Source organism: Phragmites australis, chromosome 6 (assembly GCF_958298935.1).
Source record: "Phragmites australis chromosome 6, lpPhrAust1.1, whole genome shotgun sequence".
NCBI classification, from domain to species: Eukaryota; Viridiplantae; Streptophyta; class Magnoliopsida; order Poales; family Poaceae; genus Phragmites; species Phragmites australis.
The window spans coordinates 10,349,488-10,357,606 of record NC_084926.1 but is presented as its reverse complement, the minus strand read 5'-3'; positions in this window follow the sequence as shown (position 1 = coordinate 10,357,606).

Sequence of the window (8,119 nt, the reverse complement as noted above, 5' to 3'; positions counted from 1 at the left end):
GCCTGACAAACAAGTAGATCGAGGCAAACCCCCCCAAAAAATAGAACAAGGAAAACATGCAAGAATCTAAAGGAGACAAGAATTTGTTTCCCGAAGTTCGGATCAAATGACCCTACGTCTCTGTTGAGGTGCTCACAAAGAGTCGGGTCTCTTTCAACCCTTGTCCTCACCAAGCGACCACGAAGATCGAACTTGGGCTTACTCAAGAGTTCCTCTTCCCTTGCGGAGGTGAGAAGAACCTTCACAAACTTCCCGAGGCACTCTACAAGCTTGAGTGCTCTCTAAGCGACACCTAACCGTCTAGGAGCTCTAAGCTCCAAGAGTAAAAAAGTCAATCGATGGCTTGACGATGAACTCAAGTGCTCAATGAATGTAATTAAGCTCACTAGCACTCAATCTCACTGTCCCAACTCAACTCTCAAAATCTAGCAAGATTTAAAGCACTAAAGGAGTTGGAGGGGCTATTGAATGGCTATGAAAGAGTTTGTCTCGAGTTAGTTCAGCAGCAAATGAAGGAGGGGGTGAGAGGGGTATTTAAACCTAGCCCACCAAACCAGCCGTTATAGTACTTTTTGTACTGACCTGGAGTATCTGGATTCACCCGAAGACTCTAGGTTGGGCACTCAAGTCCAAACCGAGAGCTTGGCTCGAAGTCTAACTTGGAGACTTCGGTCTACTGTGAAAAATCTGGAGCAACCGGGCTAACCCGAAGAGTCCAGGTTGGGCACTCAAGCCCGGCTCGAAGTCTAACTCAAAGACTCCAGGTTACTGTCCAGAATCCGGAGTATCCGGTCTAACCCAGAGACTCCGGGTTCTGACAACTTTTGCAACTACCCTGATGTTTATGGATGATTGTGTCTCTCAACTTTTAGGTCTAAAAGGGTAACTCAAGCACTAAGACACCTTAAAAACTATCAACATGAATCCCTCTTGATTTCACGACCTTTCTAAACTCAAATTCGAAAATAAAATGAATTTAAACCTATGAGTAACTATGTGCCACTTCTCTTTTCTTTTTGAGAGACACCAGCGCCTTTTAACTTTATCTAAAGGACTAAAACCTGTTCATAACCTCAATAAATTCATTATTCCCTTAATCGTTTGTTATCAATTATCCAAAACCCACATAAGGAGCCTAAATGCACTTTCAATCTTTCCCTTTTTGTGATTGATGACAACACAATTAAAACTTACAAAAGATATTTAAAATAAAGATTTTGAATTCTAAGATATATGTGAGCTCCCCTAAATGTGTGCATTAGATAAATTTAAATTTAAGATCAAGGCACATATTTAAAAAAAATTGCAAGAGCTCCCATATATCTTAGCATCCATGGGGTGCAAAGAATGTGACTGAATATGATAGTACGTGATGCGTATGGTATGGTATATAACATAATTAAAAAAATAGAGAAACAAACATTATACCAAACATCTCATAGCATCACACTAACATAATTAAGTTCTTACAAATTAAAGTTCAACGACAAGCACACCACATGGTTCATCACACATTATTACTATAGTCTTACATATCCAACGAAAGCGATAAATAGTTTAAACAGATAAATGAGACAGGACATTGCCCAACCCGAAGACTCTGAATAGAATAGACAGCTGAAACAAGATTTCTCTCCCCCCTTTGGCATCAAGCACCAAAAAGGAAAGAGAAGCAAATATAAAGATCTACTCGTTGTCCTCTTCATAGTCCTCATCTCTTTCTCTATCTCTGTTGCCATCATCATCTTCTGGAGAGCTTTCTTCAGTAGCACCCAAGTCTTCTTCCTCTTCCTCGGTCTCTTCTTCCTCATCTTGAGCATGAGAGGTTTCAGCACCCCCTGCCGCAGCTTGGGCCTCATCATACCAAGCCCACGGGTTCTCAAACGCTTTGGGCTCGCTTACTTCTTCTTCATAGGCGATTGGAGAGCAAGGAGGCTCAATCCTCAAATGAGTATGAATGGTTTTTTGCCTCTTCCTTCCTCGATCTCAAATTTGTCTTGTCTTTGTGTACCTTTATCTTCACAATACTATAGGTGCAAATATTGTAAATAGTCTTCAGGACGCTTTTGATAAAGGATGGTGAGCCATGAGAGGAAGATGCATAGGTGCTTCCCTTTGTGCTTCACTAGGAGCTGAAGGTGGAATAGAAGTAAATGATTTTGAGCTTACCAACCTAATACTATAGGGCTCATGCTTCACTTCCTTAAAGAAATTCTTCTTGGTGACCTTCTCGATCATATGCATAATATACGGAGCATAGGCACAACTTCTACTAGGTGTGTGGGAAGTAGTATGTATTTCTTCCTAATGAAAATCCATCACACTGAAAGGTTCACTCTCATTGGACATCCGACCAAGCAAGTTCCTCATTATACCTTGGACAGTAGTGGCATCACCACTTTTAGGATCTAGAGTGAGGCAGAACAAGGAATTAAGACACTTGTAAAATGGCCTCATGTCTTTTGTTGTGCCATAAGTCACTTCACCTTGGTTCTCATACGTGAAATCCATTTCTTTAGAAGAGAGTTATTTCTCAATATGGATTTTGATCTTGCTAGTGTTACGGACATCAAATCCAAACAAGTGACTAAAGTTTCTATATTTGATCTGATATCTTTCTCCTTCTATCATCCAATACATTATTTGGTTCTCCTCATAATCATAGTGGAGTTTGACATAAAATTGGGCTATGACCTCAACACTCCAATCATACTTCAAACCCATGATTCTTTTGACCCTTTTTGTCCTCACAAGTTGCTATGACCTCATTGAAGGTAGGATCATCCTTACTTGCTATGTAGTCCTAGTCAATCCATTGCATTAGGGTGATTGGCTTCTTCTTCTTGAGAATCACACTTTCATAGAAATCTACTTGAAAGTCATTCCAAAAGCGATGATCTGTCATACTCTTATCTTATTCAAATGCATCTTCATATCTTTCCTTCTTCACCCCGCCGGACCTTTTCATGTAATCTACAATTTTTCTGGGCATCTGAGTTAAAAGGCTTGCTCTGTATGGTCTATGAAGCTTTAATGGTCCTAAGACAGGACTTTTGTCGTGTTCATCCACATCCTCTTTTATCTCCTCATCTTGTGCCCTTGAGCCAGATGCAAATATTTTGCCTTTGCCTCTTCCTATCCCTGCTACACCCCTTCCTCCTCTTTGTGGAAAAGCACTACCATGAGGTGCATTGAATGTTTGAGCCACCTCATCAATATGGATTCCACCTGAAGAGGCCTGCACTTTTCGAACAACTTTTCAAACATGGCCTTGGCCACCACCTCTACCATTGCCTCCAGACTCAGCTAGCTATGGAGGAACGTTGCTTTGAGTTTGCTGATCAAACTTAGCTTTTATTCACCTTTTATAGGTTTGACAGTCAAACTTGTCATGGCCCATCTTGATCTTTTCTAAGATAGACAAGGATAACATACTTGAGATGCAAGAAAGATTTGCACAGGAATTGGAAAGGATGAGCAAAGACTTGATGAACTGATGTTGGACAACCCGGATACTCTGGGTTGCTCGACTCTGAGGCAAAAAGGCTAGGGCTTGAGGATTTATCCAAAGCATTTCAAAACCCTTGAGAGACATGAATCTAGGATGGATAAGCATCATCTTTACCAAAGGGATTCGACTATAAAGCACAACATTGAGAGATCAGATGAATCAGTCTTGAGATTTACCTTAGGTCAAACGAAGCACCTGGAGTCAATCCAGAGAGTGGGCCAGAGAATCCGACCAAGAAATGAAGTCACTTTATGAAAAGCTTGAAAATCCCACGGTGGATACCCTATATCACCGGAGGGGAGGTGTCTATGGTGAGAGGAAGAGATAGGAGTGAAAGAGATAGAATGAGATGTAACTCCTCGGGGTGGAGGTTAAAGCCTGGATAACCTAGAGTATCTGGGTGGACCCAGAGACTCCGGGTTGGAATTTAAATCCAAACCGGAGGGGAACTCAGACACTCCGAGTTGAGTGATAGAATTCATAGTATCCGGGTGAGCCCAGAGACTCCGGGTTCTGTCAACTCGACACAATAGGATAGAGACTAAGGGCCTCCAGAATCTAGATACTTTGGGCTAGGCCAGACACTCTGGGTTCTGGAGAAGGCCAGAACTAATTTTGAAGATAAAATTTGACACGGATCTTTTAGAGATTGGATAGTTAGACATATAAGATACTTTCACCACTTGTGATCAGCCAACAAACAAAAATACATAATTATAATCACAAGCAGCAAAATATGATCAAAAGATCAAAGAACCAAATCTTTTGGAAAATAGCACTAAAATGACATGTTTGCAAACTTCTAGCTACCAAAGCTATAAAGCTAAAACAATCAATTTTATGCAATATATCAAGCCACGTTACAAAAATCTAGGATATTTGGCTCACTTCTCAACTCGCAAAACATTTTCTCGTCTAGTGTCTTGGTGAGGATATTGGCTAGTTGTTTTTTGGTTCTTACATGGCGAGTATTGATATCCCCTTTGGTTGAGTGGTCTCTCAAGAAATAGTATTAAATGTCTATATGTTTGGTTCTTGAGTGTTGTACAGAATTGTTGGCTATTTTTATGGCACTCTCATTGTCACACAAAAGTGAGACTTTGGTCATGTTGTAGCCATAGTCTCTCAAGGTTTGCCTCATCTAAAGTAATTGAGCACAACAAGCGCCCGCGGTAATATACTCGACTTTGGCGGTGGATAGGGCTACGGAATTTTGCTTTTTTGATTACCAAACCAAGGACCTACCAAAGAATTGACAAGTCTCGGATGTACTTTTTCTATCCACTTTGCAACCGACATAATCAGAATCCAAATAGCCGATAAGGTTAAAGGTTGAACCAAATATATAAGAATTCTCTTAATGGCCTCTAAATGGAACTCTTTTGGAGCGGCTCAAAATCTTACACACATGCACACACTAAGCATAATATCGACCCTAGATGCACAAAGGTAAAATAAAGAACCAATCATTGAACGATATACTTTTTGATCCACGGCACTTCTATCTCCATTGAGATCGAGATGTGCATTTGCTTGCATGGGAGTCTTGATGGGTTTGTCATTATTCATGTCAAACTTCTTGAGCATATCCTTGATGTATTTGGTTTGACATATGAATGTGCCTTCCTTGAGTTGTTTGATTTGAAATCCTAAGAAGAACTTCAACTCCCCCATCATTGACATCTCAAACCTTTTAGTCGTAATCCTACAAAATTCTTCACAAAAGAGTTGATTAGTAGAACCAAATATAATATCAACGACATAAATTTGGCAAACAAATAAATCATTATCAACTTTCTTAGTGAAAAGAGTAGTATCGGCTTTACCGATCTCAAACCCCTTTTTAACAAGAAAATCTAAGGCATTCATGCCATGCTCTAGATACTTGCTTAAGCCCATAGAGTGACTTATGGAGTTTATACATATGATGAGGATATTTGGGTTCTTCAAATTCAAGTGGTTGCTCCACAAATACCAATTCAAATATTGGTCCATTAAGAAAGGCGATCTTCACGTCCATTTGTTATAACTTAAAATCATGATGAATAGCATAGGCAAGTAATACGCGAATTGACTCAAGCATAGCTACGGGAGCATAAATCTCACCAAAATCCAAACATTTTATTTGTGTGAAGGCTTGAGCAACTAACATCACCTTGTTTCTTGTCACGATGCCTTTCTCATCTAGCTTTTTCTAAAAGACCCATTTTGTGTCAATCATATTTTGATTGGGTCTTTCCACCAATGACCAAACTTCATTTCTCTTGAAATTATTGAGCTCTTCTTGCATGGCTATTACACAATTCGGATCTCCAAGTGCATCTTGTACCTTTAAAGGTTCTAAAGAGGAAATAAAATAGTAATATTCACAAAAATTTACAATTTTAGAACTAGTTGTTACCCCCTTTTGTATATCACCAAGGATATTATCAACCGGGTGATCTCTTTGGATGCTTTGATGAACTCTTGAATGTGGCACTTGGGATTGGGGGTTAAATGTCTTCCACTTTATCATTATCAAGAAATTTATTGGAGTCATCATGAGCATAATTTTGATCTTGATCTTGACTTTGGTCTTGATCTTGAGTTGATATTGATGGCTCCACTTGAGTTGATGATGATGAATGAACCTGATCATTATTGGCCACTTGTTGCACTTGGTGCTCTTTGGGCTTGATTTTACCTATTATCATCTTCTTAATTGCCTCGAATTCTTCATCGCCTAAAACATTAGGATCAATTTGCTTCACTTGGAAGCCGTTAGATTCATAAAATGTCATGTCACGCATGATTTCAACACAACCAGTGATTTTGTTGAAAACACGATAGGCGTATGCATTTGATCCATAACCAAGCAAGAAACCTTCATGTACTTTAGCAGCAAACATAAAACTCTTTATCTTCTTATTTGGAATAAAATATTTACTACCAAAAACTCTAAAGTAAGATACATTAGAATTGTTACCAGTTATAAGCTCATAAGCGATCTTCTTCAAAATCTTTTAGAGATATAATCAGTTGATGGTATGGCATGCGGTGTTGATGGTCTCCGCCCAAAATTGATCCGAAATCTTGTACTCATCAAGCATAGTCCTTGCCGACTCTATGAGACTCATATTCTTCCTCTCGACAACCCTATTTTGTTAAGGGGAGTAGGGTGCAGAGAACTCATGCTTGATCCCTTCTTCATCAAGAAACTCTTCAACTTGAGTGTTCTTGAATTCACTTCTATTTTCGCTTCTCACCCTTTTGATCTTCATATCAAATACATTGTGAGCTCTTCTAGCAAATTTCTTGAATATGGCTTGTGTTTCACTTTTATCATGCAAAAAGAATATCCAAGTGAAACAAGAATAGTCATCAACAATAACTAAATAATATTTGTTACCGCCAATACTTATGTACGCGATTGATACAAATAAATCCATGTATAGGAGTTTCAATGGCCTTGTGGTCGCCATCACATTCTTGGCGGGGTGAGGAGCTCTAATTTTCTTGTCCGCTTGACATGCACTATAAATTCTATCTTTCTCAAAAGAAACATTTATAAGTCCTTAGATGTGCTCCTCCTTTACAAGTTTAGATAAATTCCTCATACCAACATAGGCTAGTTGAAAATGTCATAGCCAACCCATGCTAGACTTAGTAATTAAGCAAGTCTTAGGCCTCACTTCATCCGTTGAAAAATCAACAAGATAAAGTTTACCCTTCAATCATCCAGTGAAAACTATTGAGGCGTCTTCCCTTCTAAAGACAGTCACACCCTCATTAGTAAAAAGACAGTTGTAACCCATCTCATAAAGTTGTAATACGGATAATAAATTGTAACTAAGAGATTTAAGTAACAAGATATTTGAGATAGAATGATCATTAGAGATAGCAATTTTACCTAAGACAATTACCTCTTCTTTCCCATCATCATCAAAGACGATATTGTTATGAGATCCTTCATTTTCCTCAAATGATGAGAACATCTCCTTATTTCTGGTCACACGATTTGTGCATCCACTATCAAGCATCTAACTTGATCTACTGGAGGAGTATACCTACAAATTTATGCTTTTATTTTAGGTACCCAAATTTGCTTGGTACCTTTAACGTTAGTCACAAGCACTTTTGACGCCCACATATTCCTTTTGATAACTCAATCTTTTGTGCGGGCACCAACATCTAGAGCAACCATTTTACCACGGTGGTTCCTCTTCAAAACATAAGATGCATAAACGGTAGACTGAGGTGCATGACCCTTTGGTTGCTTGGCTTGTGTGGTGGGGTCATTTTGCTTGCCTCCATCGATAAACTTGAGGCACTCCTTATCATTCATCACCACACGCTCACTAGGCTTGCTTTGTGTGCATATCAAATTCAAGCCCTCTCTTTTGCTTATTATTTTTGGCCTCAATTGTCTTGTATAATGCATCCTTAGATTTATATATCTTGATGCACCCATACTTAACCAAGGCATTTGACCTCACATTCTCTTTTTGCAATGCTTGCAAGAATTGAGCATTAGTAGCACAAGAATTTATATCAATATTGTAACAACAAGAGCAACCATTACTAGTAAAAGTATTAGAGAGTGAGGTTGCATCATTAGAAGAGGATGAG